The sequence below is a fragment of the Cardiocondyla obscurior genome, linkage group LG17, assembly GCF_019399895.1.
Source record: "Cardiocondyla obscurior isolate alpha-2009 linkage group LG17, Cobs3.1, whole genome shotgun sequence".
Taxonomy (NCBI): Eukaryota; Metazoa; Arthropoda; class Insecta; order Hymenoptera; family Formicidae; genus Cardiocondyla; species Cardiocondyla obscurior.
In genome coordinates, this window is record NC_091880.1 from 3,965,575 (window position 1) to 3,989,186 (window position 23,612).

General features: G+C 45.5%; 1 protein-coding gene across 8 annotated transcripts in view; it reads right to left on the bottom strand.

The window, feature by feature from the left end:
• The window catches only part of Zfh2 (Zn finger homeodomain 2), a 326,804-nt gene that overhangs the window by 200,124 nt on the left and 103,068 nt on the right, over window positions 1–23,612 (bottom strand). For 7 of the 8 annotated variants that reach the window (XM_070668235.1, XM_070668237.1, XM_070668236.1 and 4 more), the window contains one exon: window positions 9,336–9,387. The gene's annotated coding sequence lies outside the window, so the exon portion shown is untranslated. Of the gene's footprint in view, window positions 1–9,335; window positions 9,388–16,058; window positions 16,190–23,612 lie in introns of those variants that run through there. The other variant, XM_070668241.1, reaches the window with a different exon arrangement.

Below are 23,612 nucleotides of genomic sequence, written 5' to 3' on the forward strand. Positions count from 1 at the left end.
TTATAAGCGAATTCCAAGGCGCGACGCCGATCGAAATCTTCAACGCCGCGCGGCCGCGGCGGACGAGATCGACGATTTTATCTCGGCTTGGTATCGATCGGGACGATCACGCGAACCCGCTCTCGATGACACGAAGCGAAATGCTGGCAACAAATTGCCGTTAACGTGCCGTGCCGCGACGAATGACGTCGGCGCCCGCGGCGGGCTACGCTCGCCAGTAATTATCGTAATTACCGCAATTAAACGTCGCGTCGCGCCAACTGTTAATTATTACGGCCGAGCTCAGTTTCCCGGAATGTTCTCGCTGTTTGTCGCATGAAACGAATTTATCGCCGCACAGTACACATTGTTTGCACGGGAGAAAACCGTTTTCACGACGCGTCGCGCGCACCGCTAATGGCACGCTATAAATATAAAACTTTCGGCGTTCGTGAGCGCGTATATATATATAAATATATTGTATAATACATATATGTATAATAAAAATACATATGGACATATGAATGTATAGATGTATACGTTACGAGTGAGCCGTGGCGTCCCCGTTGTTTCGACGCGCAGCAATTTATGCCGGCACGCCGACGCACGCCCGTTGCGACGGCCGAGCGCGTATTGATTGATATCGAAGGCTTTAATTATAACATCGGTGCCGCGCGAGGCGGAATTTACGACCGACGACGTGTCGCGAGGATTTCCAAACTCTATTAATACACGTCATTGCCTGACTAACGCGCTTGGCTAGCGTCGCTATAGTTAGGATTACGTACGATGATGTATATGCTGCGGGGCCACGTTGATAGACTCGTAAAAAATGATCGTGAGCAGATCGTAAAAGAGGTCTTCTCTACCGAGGGGGAAGGTAGGAGGCAGGTACCCGTTAAGAAAGGAAATTGGTTAGTTAGGTAGCTTTCTTTTTTTTTTTTTTTTCCGAATCTTGACCTACAGCGGAATACTTGCGAAGGAAATGTCAAAGACTTCTCAAACGTCGATTTTCAAAAGTTAAAAATTTTCAACTTATTACCGCGGCGAGGCTTTAAGCAGACGAACTTCCGGGGAGAATCTCATCATTAGCCGGAAGCATCGAGGAGAAGGTCATCGAGGCACTCGTCATCGATCGTCCGAGGACACGAACGTCACGAATCTTACAAATCCAGCTGAGTTTGGCCGTCTATATACGGGATTAAAATCGTAACGTTGCGACGAACGTGACTAATAGGATTTTCTGCGGCTCGGCCAGAATACAATGGCAGCGATAATGAAATTACCGAGGAGGAGAGGAAGGGTTCAGCATTTAATTACTGATGCGTATGTGCGCGCCTTGAAACTTTCAATTTTTTTTTTTTTATTCTTTTTCTTTTTTACCGCGAAACGAAATACCGTCGATTGAAAAATATTATACGCCCATCGCGCGGCGGTATCGTCCGGATGCCACCTAAGTCGATATCTTTTGCGACATCGAGCACGCATTACGCTGCGCCATTTCGCAGACATCTGCAAGCAAACGGCTCCGCCGTTGAAACCCTAAAACGGAACGCACGAGTAATGAGATCGACGTATTGGGCCATAATTTTACGACGAAGGAGAAAAGGGGGATGAAACGGGAAGACGGGGAGGAGCAAGGGGAGAGAGAGATCGAGGGGGTCGAGGTCTTCGTTAGGGCGCGTTTCCGACGGTTAACTTTTCGATTGCGGGCAGACCGCGACGCGAGACGATGCCGTGTCGAGTGGAGACTCCCCGATCGAAACCCAAGTCGAAATAACTCCATTTCAAGACGGACGACGACGGATTACACGGCGACCCTTACCTTCCGGGAATAACCGATCGATAGTCGCTCTTCGACTCGACCTGGGGCACGCCGATCGAATTCGCTAATCGCCCGGTCTCATTCTTCATTGACCATCTCCTTGTTGCGCGCGGCGGACACATCGGCAGGAATTTCTTCCCTCGACTCTCAGGCTCTTCAGGCCCGGCTTCTCTCGCAGCTAATTGATTCTCCCGAGATACCGCGGTAATTGATCAACCGGGAAAATTTATGGCCAAATAATCGCCGCAATTAAATCGACGGAATCAAAAATTCAAGTCGTTTATTTGGAGAGCTTCGTAGATCCCGAGTTAAAATTGTGAGACATTATCTCTGAATTATACAATAACGAAAGAATTATTTATTTCACTATGAAGCAAACATTATAGAACCAAAGACATTGCCATTTCTTTTAATGATGTTAAATTAAGAAAAAAAAAAAATTTTTTTATCTTTTTTAATTAAAAAAAAATAAACGATCAACTTCATTGTCTTATACAAACTGCGTATAGGTTCTCCAATTTAACCTGAAAGTCTTTCGGTAGAATCAGGCGCGAGAGGAGCCAATGCGTGCGCGTGTAATCACGCGTGATCGCGTAACCGTAGGATAATAACAGGCGGTGCCGGTTCGTTACAAATTAATGATCGACCCCGCGCAGGCCGAGAAGGAGAAAGGGGGGAGGGGGCCGCCACGGCAATGGGACCCCGTGATTTCGTAACTGATTTCACGGCGTGACTGCCAGCCTTCTCGCGCGCACACACGTATGCGCGCGCGTGAAAGTGCGCGGACACGCACGTACGAGTATGTGGGCCTCATTGTAACACGCGCACATCGATACGGAAGTACGTATCGAGCGGATTTTTCACGTAGAATTTGCGTCTCTTTGTCTGTGTGACGTGAGAAACATTGTGTAAGGGGGCAAGGGTCCCGGGGGCCCTGATCGAACCGATCGAACCGTTTCCAAGGACCCTTCCGAACTCGATATTCCCGCCCTTCAACGGAGACGAGGGATCTAAGATGAATCGAACAGTTGCCACCTGCCAACCGATTTCTGCGATTGTCTTCGAAATGGCAACGGACGCGAAGAAATCTAACGAAGCAACGTCTAATCGTGCTCTATTGTTCGAGTATCTTAAAGCATCGGTTACGTTTAAACGTTTACGTGGCTACGTGTCCAATTTTTATCTGCCAAGACAGATAGATCTGATCTTAATGTATTTTAAACAAATTTTATCTTTTCTCTTAAAGTATTTGTAGCCCTATGCGTATATTTATCTCTTGTTGATTATATGTAAAAAAGAAAAAAAAAATTTACATACTTAAGATATAACTATTTGAATTTACTCATACATTTTCTATTGTATAAACAATTTCGATAAATGTTAATGTGTAACAACCATCTATACGTATATTTTATTAGAGCGGTGTTATCCAAGCTTCATCGCGATAAAGAAAGAATCGTTCCTTTCTGTAGCCGCATACATTTCCATTGTTGATTAAAAACTAAAAAGCAAACCGTGGCCCGCTCCTAATCCCTAATCCAGGCCTAAAAACGGTATTGAAAACTTCGGGTGTATAGCCCACGTCGAATGGAATAAGCAAGAGAAGTTGGAGGCTCCGGATGGAAAGTGGAGAAAACAGAGTGAGGCAGCGGGGGAGAAGGGGGACGGGAGGGCAGGCGGGCTGGCTTGTCGTATAAAGAAAGGATCGAATGGAAAGAAAAGAGAGATAAAAGAGAAGCCCGTGCAGAGTGACGGGAGGGATGCCTTCTTGCGGATCAATCGATAGGGAAATATCGACATAGGGGTGAGTCGCGAAGAAGAGACACGCAGGACGAGAAGGAGGAGGTGGGGAGAGGAGGATGGTGAGCGAGACGAGGAAACGGGCACCTGAGAAAGATGAAGTATACGAGGGGAACACAAAGAAAAAAAAAAGAAGAAAAAAAAAGGAGAGAGATAGGGTAAAGAAAGACATCGGGCGACAACGGGCGTCGGGGGAGGGTTACGGATGCATAAGGGATGGCATTACTCGAGAAAAGACGAGCATGGCGGGGTGACCGCCCCTTCCTTTGTTTGAGACGTCTCCGTCGGCACGGAAGCTCCTCCGCATTTCCGTGGACGGAGACGAAAAATGTTCGCGTTACCTTTAGCCGCGCGAATTTGTGCGCACCGCGCGCGATTTACTTTATTCGAGGAGACAGTCGCGCAATTAGTAAGAGACGTTGCTGTTTCACGTTGCACGGCTTCTTGTTTGACGCCGAGAAGCGAGCGCGCGGGCTCTAACATCGCACGGTGAAATAAGCAAAACCGTAGCGTAACTGACCTCGATCGTTTCCCCGATGAGCGATACGGAATGAACGAAGAAGCTTCCGCTTGAGTTTTTCTCGCGGAGATACTCGCAGCTGAATCGTTTCCTCGCAACTAGATGTTTATCGTAATTAAAGACATTACAATGACGTTGAAGTCAATGGTAACAAAAAAATTGAATGTTTTAAAATGTAGAACAATTCATGCTTATTTTAATGTATAGATAGAAATGTTTTTACATATCCACGAGATCTCACACATTTTCCTTTTTACGGGGAAAAGGAAAGAACAATTTAAACGAGAGTGTGAGGTACGCTTGCAAAAGCAAAAGAGAATCAACGCGGGAATATACATGACTGATTGATATCGATGGAGAGATTCTCACTTCGGTGCGGCACGTCCGCGGGGAATATCGTCGTCGTATGAAAAGTTCTCGGGTCAGGAACCTCGAGTCGCGGATAGACGTAGCGAGCGTCCAAATGCAGCCGAACGACTCTCGATCTCGCGTGAATCTCACCGCGCGGCTTGCCGTTATCGTACCTATCCAGGTTCAGCGAAATCATCGCCGCGAACGCGGCACGGCGATCGGATGACCCGCGGGCACGTACACCGACGGATTTAAATTGCAAATTGATTTCGCTTCTTTGTAGTCAGCCACCTAGTGCGTACCACCTATCTTCGATACGTGACGCGGTAGCTCGACACGCATCTCGCCGCCCGCAAGCATAGGCGCGAACTCTTCCCGGAATTAGTTCTAATCTCAAACGTGCTGGAGTTCTGACAGGTGCGCCGGAGATCCGGGCGACATTTCATTCTCGGAGGGCACGCGTGAGAAGATCATCGATCATCGCGCGGCTTCGCATTGAATCACATCCGAAGGATTAATATTCGCATCTGAGAAACACGTGACTCGTAAATTTGCATAGAATCATGGAAATTAATTAATTCTGGAAAACTCAAGATATAAATCTATTTGCTATTAAAATGCAATTATCTAATGAAAAAAAAAGAATCTTATCCTTTAAAAATAAAATAATGCTGAAAAAGAGCCGTCTCTTCTTTATTTTTTTATATTATTATTATAATCGGTTGTCATATACAATGTAAAAGTATTTTTGAAGACAATGTTCTACGTTCATTAAATAATGATTTATAGACCAGTGGAGAGTTAATTGGAAAAATAATTTAACATGTCGTACGTTAAATAAACATGCAAATTTGTGCGACTTCACGTTAAATTACTGCAATGAGCGATAAATTTCCTATTTTTATAATATGCAGTAATGTGAATTTTACAGTTAATTATGAAAACACATTAAAGTTATTTGCAGACAAAAAAAAGTTACGAGATAAAAGATTACGCAGAATTTTTCCTTTAAAAATAATCAATTATTTGCGTGGTATAACATCTTTTAACATGATTTATATCAAAGCGTAGCGAATATATGCAAATATATGTGCGCGTGTTTTGTTTAATAATATTAATAATAGAAACTAGTAATTATAAATCACAATTACAATTGTAGCCTAGAACTTTATACTTTTTTAGAATAATTAAGATAATTCCTGTCGATATCTCTTCAAAACGTCTGCTTGATCAGCGGAGATAAAAAGATTAGATGCTAACAATAAGTGAGCCCGTTACACGCGCGGCTGGCTCTATTTCGAAGAATATCTTGCGAAATCAGAATCACCTTCGAAAAACCGGGTGGTCGATTCTTCCGACGCACACACGTATCCCTTTTCGCAACTCCGTCCCTATTTTTCTTTTTCTTTTTATTTTTTTTTTCTTTATTCGTGCTTTGATACGGCGACGCGATACGCTTGCATGTATCATCGTTACACGCGATCCCGCATTCTCTTTCTCGCCCGTGCCGCGAGGAAATCCTTAATGCGACGCTCAAAGGGAAGCAGTAAATTACAAAGTAACGAGGCCCGACAAAGGAAGACTCCTTAAGCGCCATTACGGGGTGTACCTCGTTTAACGCGCGGCGAGAAAAACAGTGCGCGAAGGTGCAACTAAATTATTCCCCGTTCTATTTATAAGGAAATCTTGGGAAGGATATTTATAGCGAAATCGCGCGACCGCGCGCGCGCGCTAGCGGTTCATATTTTATATCCCGTAGCTAAACGGAGCCGAGTCCTTATTTTAAGACGCCGCGGTGGTGTCTTCTCGTTGAACCCAGGCGATATGGCCGTGTTACGTAACCGCGTTTCAATTTGAATGCTTATCGCGGCGATGCAACGGCAATAAAACACGTCGCGTCAATCATCGGGATAATAACGGGCAATTATGTGGCAATTAAATCTTTTGCCCGGCTGCACCGCCGTAAGCAAACCACGTTGCAATTCGTCGGCTACATTGTCTGCAGGTAATATACCACAACTGATTTTAATTACAAATTTTAATCGCGTTTCTTATGCGGCGCGCAACGTCTCTACTCCGCCGAGGTAACGTGACGCCGTTGTTTCGGACTTTTTACCACGGACGCATCTACAGAAATAAATATGACGACGGTCTAGTAATTATCTACTAACGATTACGGCCGATCAACACCTTGAGCAAACCCGGATAATTACAAATATGCTAATGCTATACATTCGTATTTCTTTGTTCGTATGACCGATCATTAAACGCAACGTTTAAAATCACAACACATCAATTTATCGCAACTCATCTTCGATTCATTAATTATTACACTATTTTGTATTGCGTCGCACATTTAATTACATATCGCGACTGCGCGCGCGGAATCTAATTTTTCCTCCCCCTATTTTTTTTTTTTTTTTTTCCTCCCGAGATTAATTCGGAAAGCGTGTCTGTCGTTTTTCAATCGTTTTTGCAGCCGACAATTAATACCGTGAATCATGGACGTGTGTTAATACATTAATAATGATAAAAATATTCAATATTAATTATATTATAACAATAATGCATTACGCTTATATTATAGTAATTGTCCGCGACTAAAATAAAAAAATTGCGATTTCGTGTTGTAAATACATATATTCTATCGCGTTAAAATTTCTCGAATTCTTTCTCTCCATTCCGCGTAAGATCGCATGCTCGTTGCATTCAGCGTTCGGTGTGCGAAGAGGGGTCGAATAAAATATCATTTTTCTTAGGCGACGAAATAAAACTGGCAAGAGATCGATCTTCCAGCACGACCGGCACGCGCAGTCACCGTGTGATTATCCATCGTAAGTGTCTCCTTACCGCGTCTTCGAGCCTAATCTATACGGACGCTTCGCAGAAGTCCATCGCGGAATATCGCGGCGATCAGCCCGTTTACTGTCGCCTACGACGGATCGTGCCGGGGCCCTCCGCTCTGCCCGCGCGCGGGCTATCGGGATCCCACCTAACGCTGCCTAACAATGAAACCTCGAGAAAAACGATCTCCGGTCGGAGGAGATGCGCGGAGGAGGGGTGGCCGAGCCCCGATGGGTTTCTTCGCGCGACGCTTAACGACGATTTCGATCGTTTACGACTTTAATAATTTAGGCGCGGCTCTCCGCTCGCGAGACTCGACACGTTTTCGGTCGTAAACCGCGCGACTAAATCCGTATTTATGGGGAAGAGAAGGCAAGTCCGGCGTGGCCGCGGTCTCGTCTCCTTTCTACCACCACTCGCGCCTCCTCCGTTCGCCTCGCTCCTACGCCTTGTCGCGGCGCGAAACGAAGGGGAACCACCGACCGGCGAACCGATCGAAAAGGTCCGAGGAGGCTCTCGCGGCCGACCCTCTCGTGCCTTCAACGACTGATCGATCCGGGCATGTCGCGCGAGAAAAAAAAAAAAAAGAAAAAACGCCTCTGGTTTACATTTTTGCGCGCGTACATACTCGCGAAGGCGCGCTTAAGGAACCATTTACATTCATTAATCAGCGCGCGGTACATTAATCAAATTCCACGGGGCACGAGTTGCGCAACGCGTCAATCGGCCGGCCTCGATCGGCGTCGATGTTCGGGCGCGAGGGTTACGATCGGTCGTTCAATTAACTCATTGCTCGGTGCGATCTGCATTTAATCACGATCGGTATCGAGTGGTACACGCGATCGATTGACATTAGCCGCAGTCGTTATAATATCGTAAAGCGGAGTGGGTCGTCGACACGCAAAACGAGCACGTCGAGCCGCCCGATCGCTAATTACTTCTCAATCTGGTACTTTCTCCACGAATGCCGAGGCGGACGTGGTGGCGCAGTTTCAGTTTTAGAACCGCGAATGCAGATGCGGATTTAATAGCGGGGTAGGAGGGAGAGTAAGAAAAGAAAAAAAAAAAAAGGCGAGCGCGAACGAGTCCACCGGTAATCGTGCGTCCGGAATTTTATGATCTCGCCGAAGTTTACGAGAGCCAGGGTCATAAATTTATCAATTTAAATTCATCGAACGGATTATAGATACATAGTTCAGCGACTTTAATAATATTCGCGTTTTAATTAACAGGAAATTTAAATCGGGGCACTGCTAAATTACGAAGACTGAGGACGACGTAAATGTTTTTACGCCACGTACCAACTAGAGTCGTTAATAAAATTCTTAAATAATTATTTGCGGCAAAAAATTAATATCTGACACATAGTTGGCAAATATAAATGTAACAGTAATAAATTGCAAAACAAGGTACCCATACTTAATGCTATTTAAAAAAAAAAAAAAAAAAGAAAAAAATAAAACTAAGATTATTTCTGACATTATCATTTAAACCAAACTTAATTAAAAAGCTAATAATATAAGTCCAGAGTATATTTCTCTTAAACTTTGGAGTGGTTGTATCGCGATCAACATAAATATGATTTTCCCGATTGCAGGCGTTTTTAAGTCGATCAGCTGAAATTGACTCTTTCATCGGGCGAGAGATCTGTTCCGCTCCGCGGCGCATGCTGCCAAAGATAGAACCGGTTCTCCTAGAGCGAAGGATGCAAAACCGATAAAACGCCCGTGGCGCGAAATCCGAAGGCGCGGTCGTTAACGTTCGCGCGCGGGCGGCGAGTTGTTAAACATTTCGGTGACGCATCGCGGAGTCGCATCTGGAATTACGGGCGTTCGGGCTGCGTGTATAATTAGCCAGGGGGGGGGCCCGGTGAGAAAAGTGAGAAGGGAACGCGAACGGGAAGGACCCCCTGCGCTCGCGTCTGATTTTACGCAATTTTACGCCGACGGTCGCGCGATTCTGTCGGCGCGAGACGCGATCTCTATATTTGTACCGCTCGTATGTGTTACAACTTACCGAGGACGTGGACAGTATAACTCATCTACGCTTCTTCGCTCCCCCTTATGTCCTGAAATAAAAAAGTAAAGGCGAATTAAATTAGCGTAATGAACAAGTAATAAAGAGCGCGTGCATAATGAGTAACACGTTCGGCATTAATCACCTCGACATCGCCGTATCAATGTTCACCGATACGTAATTCAATATGCTAATTTTCACATTTGTTAATGACGTGCCTTGAACATTGGCTTATAACTTCTTGTTGTTATCTCCATTATTTCTTGTTATTTTGATCTCCGTTTCTTATTAATTTTTTTCTTTTTCTTTTTCTTTTCTTTTATTATATGAGATATGAATAAATAAAGTTTTAAGCTAGAGAAATAAAAACAGGATAAACTTTAAATTCGCTGCAGGACGTATACATGCGCGAATCCTAAAACGCCTAATTGCGAAACAATAATTAATCAAACTGACAATAGCGCTGCGCGTTGCGTAAAGGCGTCGCGCCTGAGATATCCACAACGCGTAGACAATAAGCGCAACACGAGCCCCGTTTCTAATCGTTCCCTTACGAGAGAAAGAGATATACGCGGGAAGAAAGAAATGCGGCAAGCCTCTTTAGCGGTTCTTTAAACACCTAAAGACACAACAATGAGAGATAGAAACAATGGGCCGTCTTAATCAGCATAATTTCCGTCTACCGAAAGCGTTGAGAAAGGAGGATCGACGGGCGCTGGAAAAGAAAGGTGGTGCGCGAAGCCCGCGGAGCGCGGAAGGGAGGGAGGAAGCGTGACGTGCTGTCGGCGCAATTAAAGCGACATTAATTAATTGTTAGCATAACAATGCGACTGGGTCGGGCCGTAGGGATGTGCGCGCGAATGCCGGCCGGCTGTAAGGCCCCGGGCCTTCATAAATTTACATGTCCTCCGCCGCGAGAATCATTTTTTACAGCCGTTAAGAGAACGCGCCGGTGAAAAAGGCGAGAAGAGGGACTCAGGGAGAGAAGAGTCGGAGTCCGAGGACCTACAGCAACGCTACGGCCATATCACGGGTCCCCACGGTGTTGTCCATAATAACCATCGATGTCTCTCCGCGGGCGCGGAAGGTGCCCCCGAGGTCCGACCTCGTTATCCGCCGCGTGCACGCGTCTCGATCGGGATATTTTTTTAAGCTTTACGACCCGGACCGTAATTCTCGCTCCTTTAGGACACAATCGCGAGTCACTCTTTCCATAAAGCAGGTGCCCACGTGTGCGCGCGAGTCCACCGGGATTTGTCAGCAAAGTCGAGGTTGAAATTAAAAATATCGATGCTTAGTCTCTTTGCGCTATTCGTATATAATAGAGTAAAATTAATTTAGACAATTTATGTACTTTATAAATAAAGTAGCAGCAAGTTTTATTTTATTTTATATTTTTTTTTAATAAAAATGTAAAGTACTATAATTTATTTAATTCAAGAAGATAATTAATATCGCCGTGTTATTGATGATAAGGGAAAAACGTATGGCGAAGAGCCAAAAAAAGTGGGAAAACAACATGCACGCTTTGTAACAACGCGAAGACATTTTTTTTTTAAACATAATTCGCAAGCTAGACAGGACATCTCGGTCTTAATTTTAGATGACGAAGAAATGCGATCTATTTTTCGTGTAATAAATGCGATTTGCTCGGCTGCCAGTTGTTTCGGTTACCATGGCGAACGGCTATTTCCGACGATATGGAACGTTTTTGAAATCCAAAAAAAAAAAAAAATTTTTGTATAATGACGTTCGAATATCGGCCTCGTTATTTCTTGCTCCGTTAAAAGAGATATGCGATCGTAACGTGAGACGGGTCGTGGATGGTTTAGCGCGCGGAGTGTCTTTAGACAGTTATTTTTAATGACCTCCACCGCTCGAAAAGAGGAATGCATAGCCGGGTACAGATGCCGCGGGAACTTCTTCATCCGCGAAATCGCGGCAACTCGCTTCATCGGTTTCGTAAAGGGGTTTAGTAGAGTATAGCTGTCCGAGTTAAGACGCAAGTGAATGAGTGACATATGTCTCTATACACCTTACCCTTTAAATGCGTTTTGCATTCGCGTCATGTTGGTGTTCTGGCAGGAATCCATTAACAAGTCTAAAAACACGATTTTGGGACACAAATGTAATTATAGCTTTACGGCAGTTATAAAAGTCAGGTACGGCAGCTAACAAATGCTACCGAGAGCTCTCTGGTGTTGTCACGCTCGCTATTTTTGCGAGTGATATAATGAACAGATTATTGGCCGTTACCAAATTGTATCTACGTGACTCCGTAGAATTAGCTTAGGAAAAATTTATAGCCGCCGCGGCACGACGATTAATGTACGTCGGATTTAATGCGTCCCGTGTATACGCGAGAGAGAATAAGTTTCTTAATTAGCGTCAACATACCACTCGCTAATGCAAACATGGCGCTTTCGAACTTTGTGACTAGCGCCTGAACACCGACGGCACTATCCTTCACAGTCGCGTAATACGTTCGGCAAAATTAATTTTCTACATTTACGGATGATATCACCGGATAATGTATGCGTCCACCAAACATCATTAATCGTGTTTTTTTTACGGGCGATAATTTACCTCACGCGGCAAAATCGTTGTTATTAACGATCTGGAATATCGTCGCACGATTAGTGGACAGATGCCTCATTACGGCTGTCGTCAATAAAGTAACATCGCGGGTACCCACACGTCTCTTTAAAAAAAAAAAAGTCGCGGTATTCTAGTAGCGACGCCTTTATCGTCGTCTTTACGACGCCCTATTTGCATGTTTCGTGCATCCCCCTGTGCCATTAAGCGTCTTTCAAAAATCTTCATTTGGTAATTTCGATCTCGCCTCTCTCTCTCTTCCTCTTACCGGACGTATTTTATTCGCGATGTCCTGCATTAGCGTCGCGCGCCCGAGCATGTATGCGTTCGCTAGCGTGTCGGATGGAAACACAGTGACGAGCGCGTGGGCGAAACGAGCAACCGAACCGCACAAAGTGGACGCATCTCGCCTCGCCTCGAATTAATAAACAGCAACGAATGACCGCCTACATCCGCCCCTTTCTCCTTGCGTTCCGCTGATTTTCAACGTGCTGGTAGTCGATCCAACGGTAAAGGACAGCTTCCTGCCTTTTTTTCCTCGACGGGGGATTTCACCCTCCCCCCCGCGCCCACCCTCGAATCGACGGGACGATCGTGGACCGCCCGTGGTGGCGATTCCCGCCAGAGGCTCCTGAATCCCCCCGCGAAATCAACAGGATGCCGATCGTTACCGATCTCTGCCTCGGTGATAGCCCTTCGATTTTGGCAAAACGTCGTAAACTCGCGGCGAGTCGTGGCGGGAAACGCGGGAACATTTCTTTCCGCGCACGGCGTAAAAAAATGCGAGCCAAGATGGATTTTATTACATGTCGCAATATTTCCTTCTTCCCCCTATTTTTTAAAAAGTGGAACAAACGCTGTAAAGTTGCAAGAAGCGGGTTTTCTTAAAATTGTGAATGAGAAATAATTTGGTTTCCTTCATCACTTCGCGGCAGCTCGTCGTTGTGACGACAAAAATAGAAAGTATGAATTTTTAATATGTCGTTATTGTAATTAATCGTAAATTTTTTTCATACACGTGGTTTTTGTTAAAAAAAAAAAAAAAAAAGAGATCAGCACTTTTTAAGCATGTAACGACGTAAGATATTATTGCAGATGAATGTAAATGCAATGCTAGCGCGTGTAAACTGCTATCTATCAAATTTCATATTTTGACTCTTGACATATTAAAAGTACGGACTCACTGCAAAATTAAAAAAATTAAAAAAAAAATTTAAAAAATAACGATTTACTGTGATACATAAAAAGTTTTACTGCAAAGTGAATAACGGCTGAACTTTTCATTTGTAGAGCAAATTCTACGACAGGCTCCGCTCGACCGAGATGGATCTCGGTGTCGGTTTTTATAAAACTCCGGTCGCGTTCTATCGTTCTCTATTAGTCGACGTGCATTTCATCGAAATTCCACCGTCGAAGGGCTATCGCCACGAGGCATTTCCCTTTGTGGAACACGACGTGGGCGCGCACGCGTGGCGTTGAATAATTAACTTCGATCAGAGCCGTCGTCGGTTTTATCGTAATTATCGCGCGACTCGTTCCCGCTAGGCAACGGCGCCGCGACCGATCGTAGATCACGGGAGATGATCGACGAACACGATCGAGAGAACGAAACGACGAAGGAATGGAAAATAGTGAGCTTTACATTCCCGCTGCGTTTGCTGTAAAGGTTTATCTACCATGTCCGCCGGGATTGATTTAGAAATGGTACACAAAATGTATACCAATTTAGAACGGCAGTAATAATTGTGACAATCGTTTAAATCTTGTCAATTTTTTTTTCCATTAATCAAGTCCGTCTTATTACGCGCGATAAAATAAAAAAAAAAGAAAAAAAAAAAAGAAAAAGAAAAGAAAAAAAGGGAAAAACATTTATGAAACCTAAAATAGAATTATGCACATACATTCTACAATCTACATCGATATTTCCGAGGCGCTAAAGTAATTAATAGACAAATAATTAACCGAAGAGAAAGAGAGAGCGCAAGATAAATCTGTTAGCACAAGATAAATCTGCGAGCTGTTTGCCGAAGTGATTACGACATTAAGGGGAGAATCTTGTTTCCAAAGGTCAAGCGCTAAATCGTAAGTCAACATTCGGTTTGTCGCCGGGCGATTCATCTAAAATTCAATCCCACTCGTCGTTATTTTTTCGTGGCAATCGGCCAGCGGGGTAAGGTCGTTTTTATCGAAATGCGGCGAACGCGAATAATCGCGTTAAGCGCGAGAACGGGGGGGAATGTGGGGGAGGAACAAAAGGCGCGGTCTTGAAATAAACGCGTCGGTGGATCTCCGGATACGAACGGACGCGATACGTCTCTTACCGCGGTCCCCCATCATCGCGCGTGTTTTTTGGCATTTCGCCAATAAGCGTAAGATGGATCCCGCCTCGAACCGTGCCGCAGTTTCGGCTCATCGAGTCGCACATTATTCAAGAAAGCGCGCGGCCTTAAATAATCCTGGGCAGGGAATAATTTCTCGCGAACGAGCGTCGCGTTCGCTCGCGTTAAGCGGCGAAGTCGTCGCGCGAAAGCGATTCGTTTCTCTCTCTCTATCTCTCTTTCTCTCCCCTATCGTGAAATTTCTGTTTAATTTATTCACCCTTTCCCCTCGGCCTCCCCCGTGGAAGATTCAGCAGTAAACATCGGAGGCTCCTTTGCCTCGCTAAAATATTAAATGCCGGGAAAAGAGAGATATACGCGCATTACCGTATATAGTTTACATAAGCGCGATAAAGAGACGCTCGTTGGGTTTTATCGACGCGCGTCTCACCTCGCGCACATTCTCGCGTCGTAAATAATTTCGCGAAATGTTCACCGAATTGTTCGCACGCGCTCGTTACGCCAGATGGCCCGGGAGATGCGAGAAGAGAAAATACGGAGAGAGAAAGAGAGACCGGCCGTCTCCTTTTCTCAAGTAGATATCTCCGGCGCTCGAATCCGCGGCTCCGACTCATTCGATCCGTCCCAAGACGATTCGTCTTTACCTCGACCTTCCACCTTCGCGCACTTTTTCACGACGCTGCGGCGGCGGTTTCTCGCGCGGAGTTGGGCGGCGAGGCGGGATAACGCGGACGCGCCGGCGGGATTGCGAAATCACCGTGGAAATAATGACGGGCGTAGATCGTAGACTGGCACCAATTTGCATCTGTAATTACCGCGGCGCGCCGTTAATAACTAATTAATGAGAGAGCCTTGCCGGGCTGTGCTGAGCCGGGTGACGTAACGCCGGCCGCCTCCGGGCCTCACGGGCTGTTAATTGATCGGCGATTAATCAGCCACGTCTCTACTACCTATTTTTAAACCTTCCCTCCTTTACCCGCGCGTGCCGTCGATTCACTCGGCTTCCACTCGTCCCTTAGATCCACCAGCGCAGGGATACTCGTTTCGGTATCCGCTGTCGTCAGCCGCCCAATTGCGAGGACCCCGGGACCGTCGATCATCAGAGATTCCGTGAAGACGATAATAGCGTCTTCGTGTAGGATTTACGAGCGCGGTCGAGCGTATTAATTACGTTGGGTGGCTAATTGCCCGTCGTGAACGACACGGCGATTCTATTTTTCTCTCTCGCGCCCGCGCGCTAGTGTGTGCGCACGAATGCTCGTGGTTTACGAGCAATTAAAAAAATGGAAATTGCGCGCGCCATAAAAAAAAAAAAAAAACTCGTGAGCCCGCTCGTGTTGCGCGTCGATCGTACTCTCACGATATTTTTCCACGTCGGCTCGATCGGCGAAATCCTCCGGCGATACCGCCGCGATACCAAACCAGTAATTCAGATCGCCGCTTTAGCGTAGTCATTTGCGTTATCGCTAATCTGAATATAGCGCCTCGCAATTCTCGCGATCGTAATTTCGTAGCTCTCTGCGTATGCAAAGCGTGTACGCTCGCGGAAACACATTACGGTAAATAACTTTTAGCTCCGCGAAGACAAGGTAAGCGCTGGCTTATAGACGCGCTACGTTATTGATTTCGGATCCAACTGATTTACGCGGATGAACTTGAAGCCAACCGAAGTAGCTCGCGAGCCACGGAAAAAAAATTCACGAGCGGATAAAAATTCGGCTCGGTTGCAAAACGAACGGGCTTCAAGGTTGACGATTCGCTCAGTTGTTCCGCATCACTTTAATTTTACCTCGTTCTCGCTCAGAGCCGATACTGCCAACGATTCCAGTAACTCATCCCTCGTCAAGGATGTCCCTTGGTTCGCGCACGTATCGCGAGATTTCTTTCCCGGTGTCACACGTTCACACTAGTCTTCACTCCAGACTTCGAAAACCGCGGACTCCGATCATTCCCGTGATTCAAAGAAAATCGACCGGTATACGAGGCCCACTGGGCGGTGCGGGGGGGAGAGGCGGAGGGGAGGGAAGGGAGAGGGATCTTCTCATCAAAAGGGGAGCAAACAGACCGGGGGTCCGAATGGACTTCCGGTCGGAAGTGGCGCTACCGTCGACGACGACGACATACGACGACGATCGGCGACGACGATGACGACGACGAGAAGCGTCTCGCGCGACACGCACACGTGGTGGGGGCGTCTGCGGCCGCTACTACGGCAGAACTAAGGGGTTGTTTGCCCCGTCGCACGGCTCCGGGGGGTCTCCAACGGCACCTCCACCCCACCAGCCCAGCTATTTTGCATAGGGCCTGCGCGTCGAAGGCGGCATACACACCGCCACCCACGCTATATCTCTCGCTCCCCTCTTTCTCTCTCTTATTTCATCCCGCACAGTCGTGTCTCCCGCGGACCCTCGTTTTGCCCCGCTGGTCGCCCATCTCCCTCGCTACCTCCCCGTCCGCGCACACTTCGAGGGGCACACACTTCGATTTGTCGAATCCGCGTTTCGCGGCTCTCTCCTGGCCTCTTCCGCGAAGGAAAAAGAGGTTCGATCCCTCCGCCGCCGGTACCGTCAACCTCCGCTTCAACCTTCTCCGCCTTCCCGCCCGCCCGCCCTCCGTTATCGCGTTTCCCTTTGTCTCTCTTTATCGCGCCGCGTGCCCGCGCGCATTCGCGCTCCTCGTCTTCACCCGCTTTTTATTTATCCTCTCGCTGCTCCGACATTGCCTCGTCTCGGTCATTTCCACCATGAAAACGAGAGGCAAGCTGGAGCAGGGAAATGTTCTATCTCGACAGCCCGCGCGCAATCGTAAATTGAACGTTACGCGATCGGTTACTTCGTTCGGAATGTCTATTAAAAATACTCCTAAAGAGCTGATAAATTTTGTATTAATTTTATCATTTTTTTTTTCTGTTTCGCTTTTAACTTTTTTTATGTCATAATTATAAACTACGTTTAACTCATTCAAATCGAGTACGCTTACGTCAGTTCCGAGTACCGACTTTACGAGTTTCTCTCGGATTCGTAGAAATTGCGGGAGCTCATTCGTGATCGAGAATTAGGTCGATGTGACGAGACAAACGTGACAAGAATTATGTAAACTAGTAGTTAAAATTATAATAAAAGCTACGCCCGTTTTTTCTAGACAAACTTCGTGAAACTGGTCGAGAAGGTAGCCAATTGGCAGGTAAATTTCAGATGCAAGACATTCGAGTACGATGGCGCATTTCAAATAGTAGCGACAATGACGATCCGCTATACGTAGTAAAATATGTTAATAACAATTACGAAAAAAAAAAAAAAACTTGTACCTTGTAAAATATACATTTTTATAATAAGAAATGTAAAAATAAGCGTGCCAAGCTCTGCGATATTCAAATCACCCTAGACTACAAGAGTCGCGGTAAATTACACAATTAACTATTCAGAACCCGAACATTTCTCCGATGAAATCAACGTTATCGGTGCACCAGGAGCCAATCAACGAACGGTTCCCTTTCCTGGGTGAGCAAAGGGTTGCAGAGCATGGGTGGGCGAAAGTTAGTTAACGCCTCCGTGTAATTAAGCAAAGTGAGGCTCATGGTAGACACCGAGAGCAGGTCCACGCTTTACCCAGCCTCCCTAGGCGGGGAGGACAAGAGCGGTTCAACCCTCTCTGCAGAGAGGGCGACAGGTCGGGCCTCATTGGAGGTGGGTTGGTTAGCGCATGTATAATTAGTGCAAGCAGAAGCGGGAGGGCTCCCAGGACGGAGTGAGAGGAAGACAGTGTCCCGACGGGGGACAGGGTGGAGCCACCTAGTCGGCGCATGTGCCAGCATCCCTTGGAGCCGGCGATATAATATATTCATAACGTGCCCGGTCGACGTTCTATCTCCGTTTCGGTGCATCGTTCCTCCGCGAGACTTATTCCCGATTCAATGCCAAGACTGGCCGTTGGTTAATCGATCGACGTCGAATTATTACGTTTCGCAACCCGGAGGAAAATTGGCCCCCATCGGCGCAATTTGCCGTCTAGATATAGAGAAACCATCGGTCAGTAACGTCGTCGAATTTAAAAACTCGTTCTTCTTATGTCCCGCGGCAAGGGAGAACGCGGGGCAGACGTTATTTCAGGTTACCGCGAAGTAATGAGCTGCAATGGAAATACGATGAAAGTAAAATTCACAAAGATATGGCGAATAACAATCTTGTTCCTTTGCTCGCGGTATATATTCTCGATTACGATTACTTTCTACCATGTCGCAAGCCTTTTACCTTCTTCTGTTCAAAGATAGTAGCGCTAAGAATGGTTGAATATACCTCTTCAATAATATTTCTCTTTGAAGACAATAATGATACCCGTCAGTCATTAAATGTAGCGTACGTTCGTCAAACAGAATTTTTTATTCGACATTTTGTATTTTTTTATTTATCCAGATCTTAAGTACTTATTGCATTTAATAACGTCGCGTTCGCTCGTAAATCGCCGAGTTTCGTATTAAAAAAATTAAGTACAACGCAAATTCAAGTCGATAAATTTTTTCAATATTACCGATTATTATAATTAACAATTAGACGAGTAAATTCTTGCATAAAAAACGTATATTAATTTCGTGATTTGTGTAATAGACGCGTACTCGGGCGGTAAAATCGTCGCGTTCGCGAATACATCGGTGACAAAGAAAGAGGAAAATAAAATAAAAGAAAAAAAAGAAACAAAAGAGAAGTGCGAGGAACCCTCCGCTGTGCGCCGTGTATTTTGGTCCGGATCCTAGATAACCCGGTGTGCTTTTCCGGATGCTTGAGCACGACACATGTCCCGGCCGAGCAGACTTTTCCCTGGTCGTGTCGTGGCGGAGGGTTCGTCGTTGGGTCAGCGTCGCCGGCGGTCGGGGAGAAAGGCATGGAGGGTGCTCTGCGGTTCCACCCCCTCGAGGACACGGTGTCATCAGGCGCAATTAGGGACGAGTCTCGGTCATCAACGCGTGTACCACGGCCTTCCCTCCGCGCGTCGGCGACTGTGTGCGTGCCAGCCGTCGTCGAGGCGAACCCCCGTGACGGGCACGGTCTCTCTCGGCGCACTATTTCTCTCCTTAATTCCGTTTCATTCCCCTACGAGATACGCGCTCTGCCTTGGCCTAACGTCTCTCCCGTCCCGCTATCAACGATTCGTCGCTCCTTCGTTTTCGCTCTACGTGAGGACTCGTTGCAGTCGACTACACTGACGTGCGATCGCTCCCGTTATACGCCTTTGACGCAATTATGCCCCGGCCCTTATGACGTCTCGTTAACTCTGCCAACCCCCCGCGGGGACGCGACATTATTGAAGGCGTTGTCACGACGGAAAGACGAACGTCGCCAAGCTCGTAGCTCCTCGAAAATTCAAGGGTTCTACTTATCGAAGCGGACCTCATACAATCGCATACGAACCGTAAAATTTTATAGATGTACAATGACTGAACTGGATTTTACTTCAAATTTTAATTCATTTAATTTTTCATAAGTCGAAATATTTAAAAGATCACGATCTGTAATAAAAAAAAAAAAAATACATAAAGTTGTTTTTCTGTAAATTCATGAATAATAAAGTATAATTTTTTTTTTTAGAGTTATAAGATATATAAAAAAACAATTTTTGTTGGTAAGTTCTACCTCTGTCTTTCTTCTGTGTCTTAAGCTTGTATCTTACTTGATTATATATCAGTCATAAAAAATTCTACCACGTATTACTAATAAACGTAGTTTTTTTTTCCTTTTTTTTTTACTGCTAATCATAAACGATATTTCAGAGAGCATTACTCGACCGTAGCTATCAAGTCTATACCGTTGCCGGTGCTGAAATCGGTACGAAACCGGACAATTATCAACTCGAACGGCACAATTACAGGTCCGCTGCAATTTTGCGTCTGCCACGTAATACCGGGAAGCCGATTGTTTGCGCTAGGCAGAAACGTCGTTGCGGACGAAGAAAGGGGCAAAAGTAATCTGCGAAATGGATGCGAGGGAGGCAATCGGTTAGAGGTTCGTTTCGTCGAACAAATTGATCTCAGTAGGCGCAAATTTACAGCGTGGTGCGTGATAAATAAGACCCCGCGGCCGCGTTTCTATTGTTCTGTGAAAAGCGCCGGTGCGGCGTACGTACGATTACAAACGCAGATAGCAGTAATTGCACCTGCAACCGTGACATGCTACACTGCAACAATTTCCTGCAGTACAGGTATTTACCGCAATGGAAGGGTAACTGCGCGACACATCAAACCCGACCCAGCGATCATTATAGCGATTTATCGCGCTTTCCCTTATCCCTTCCCCGTACCGAGAGACGCATAAGTATTAAACTGGCTGATTTATAACAGGTACCTTTAAAAATTACATGACTCCGATATCTATAACAGACTGAGTCTCGGCTCTAATTTAATATGGATTAAATTCGATTTTAAGTTAAAAACTACACGCTGTGCAATATTAAACAATTTTTTATTAAATTTCGAAGAACCGCGATATTAAAAAAAAAAAAAGAAAGAAAAAACCATGCTCGTGAAATATCCACGGAATATGTCAATGTGAAAGGCTCGGTTAAATATAAAAGTCATAACTCGTGGATTAACTCTACTCTCATAACTTCCAGTAAATACCGCCGGCGCGAGTCACGTGAGGCGTCGTACATACCCATATTAGCCCCGGCTGCGAAGATTGCACCGAGACGCAACAATTCCGCGGTGAAACCGCTCCGTGCAACGTCGGGCGGGAGGATCGTGCAAATTTAAATAGACAAGGATTGCGGGTCTACAATATCGGAGGCCCGTGCGTAAAATTGCGAAAGTTAATAATCCCCGTGCCTGGCTGCCAGAGACGTAATAAGCTGCGAGTTTAGCCCGTGTGCAAGGGCGAGTGGCGGTAACATTCTTTCGGGTTACAGTACACTTGCCCCGCGCGCGCGTATGTGTAGGTACGCGTCACGCCCGTGTCTGCGTGTAGCTCTCGCTCGCGATCGTTGAGCCCCGCGTATTGTGCCCTAAGGGTAGAAAGGGACGCGCTCGGCCGAGGCTCGATGTTTTTAATAAGCGGTCGACCTGTAGCACGTACTAGATATTACCGCGACACCCCCACCAGGGCGAAGCCCTTACAAGGGTTCTTCCGTTCCGCGCTCGGCCGAGAACTGTCGCGCTAGAAAAAGGCACTCCGGCAGGGTTGAGAGAGAAAGCGGGCACGACGTACACAGTGGCCTCTAATTAACTCACACCGACTTAGTCGAAGGTGCCACACTCCCTCGTGGACAGGAGACCGGGGGTATTACGAAGGTCGCACCCGCGACCGTTCTACGCACGGTCGATGCAGCGCGAGCCCCGCTAATAATCCCCTGGAAAATTTCACTGTGGCGTCGACAGCTTCAACGGAAGTTAATATCGCGGAGAAAAGTTAATCTTCCTCAAAGGAGACCCCGACGTATTGAACGTAATTATGTTAACTAGAGGTCATTCCGGCTCTATTTTCGCGTCTGCAGTTTCCGCCGGCCAATTTCGCCCCTCCGTTCGAAAGCGATTTTCTGCCGTTGAAAATCTAAATTACTCCGCATGATGAACTCTCGACTCTTCGCGAGCTGTTTAAGCACGGATTTAGAAAAAAAAAAGATTTTTAACGCGTCGTGACATTCTCTCATGATTATTCAACGGCGACACATATGTACTTCTTTTTATCTTTCGCTCCTCACATGTCGCCGCTTTTTCACTAAAGACGCAGCTATCGATCGACCGATTCTGAAGAGCATGCAAACCGTACTTGTGTCCTGTTATATGTATACCTAGCGGAATCTATCGCGACGGTCGCTCTAGGATGGAATACGAGATACGAGGATATGAGATACGTACGCTTGATTCGGGAAATAAAAATTGAGCCAGACGCGTGAACTGGTTCTGCAAGTAATCCGATAGCTTTGTAGCCAGGTCGAAATAATATAAAATTATTTTCCCAATTGAAAATATCAACGACGCACTATAATATATAACTAAATAATAAATATAACTGAAATAATATATCACTTTAAATTTAACAAAAATATAAAAAAAAAGCTTTTTTTCTAATTAATTAAAAAAAAAAATTATGTTTAATTTAATACATTTCATGAAAAGAAAATATATAAAGAGTATATAGAAAGTATTCTTCAAAAATGCCAATTCGATCGTTCAGGGAATGGAACATTGCCACATTGTATTATGCAGATGGTCTTTGCAGAGACCGCGCGAAAACCGAGTCGCGGTCGGAAGACGCGGGGGATAAAAATTGAAGAGAAAAAATTTACTTTCCTCCGATATTGATCAACGCGTGATCCCGCGTGCTTGCGAGAGGTGCTCGAGGCTGCACGACCCTGAACTTTAGCCGCGATTAGATCGCCGTAAATTGCAATGTGGTGCACGTCGGACATATCCATTGCCAATGCCCGAGCAATTCCATTGAATATTCTTTTCATGAATTACATACCTAAGAAACGTCCTCGCGCCTCCGTCACGATAAAGCGTGACGAGAACGCCAGATACGAGTGACCGCGCTAATATACATTTGCACTCTAATCACGAGCGGGGGTGAATGGAGCCATAAATAAAAACGGCACATCTGTATCATTATATATCATTAATAAAAGATAATTAATATTCCATATAAATCTACTCGAATCTTCGAAACATATATCGTTTATACGTCGTTTGTTCGACAAGTGATGAAAAATTGTGTTTCTTACATCTTTTTATTACTTTTCCTATCCGAAACTTAAAAAAAAAAATATATATATATATATTAATTATTTTATATAATTATTAGATTTGTTAAAATCTTACATATATTGTATTTAAAAGCGGCGCATTTAATCGCGTTTTCCTCGCACATGTATTTCCTACAAGCGCAATAGCACTTGAAATGAAGACTTTTGCGTAGGTCATTGACAACGTGGCTGTCATCGTGCCGTCGTGTTTTACATACGTTATGAGTATCAACATTAACCCGCCGCTAGCATACGCTCTCACCTGTAATCTGCACTCTAATCACGACCGTGATGAACAAAGCGCGTAGTTATCTAAAATCGAACTTTTTTGTCGGCCATTGACAACCGGCTTATCGGTGTGTCGAGCATTCGACACGGAATACGATTATGAATACTGAGTCACGGCTTAATCACAAAGCCGATTCGTTTATAAAATGTTGCAACCGAACGGAAAACAGATAGAGAGCGGCAATTACCGCAAGCGGTAATTATAGAGATTTAAATTAATAACTAGATCTATGCTTAATACACGTAAAAAATTGTATGCATGTTGCGAATAAATTATAATACGTTACACCGTAAAGTATTATAAGAAACAGTATTTTCGCTGTGC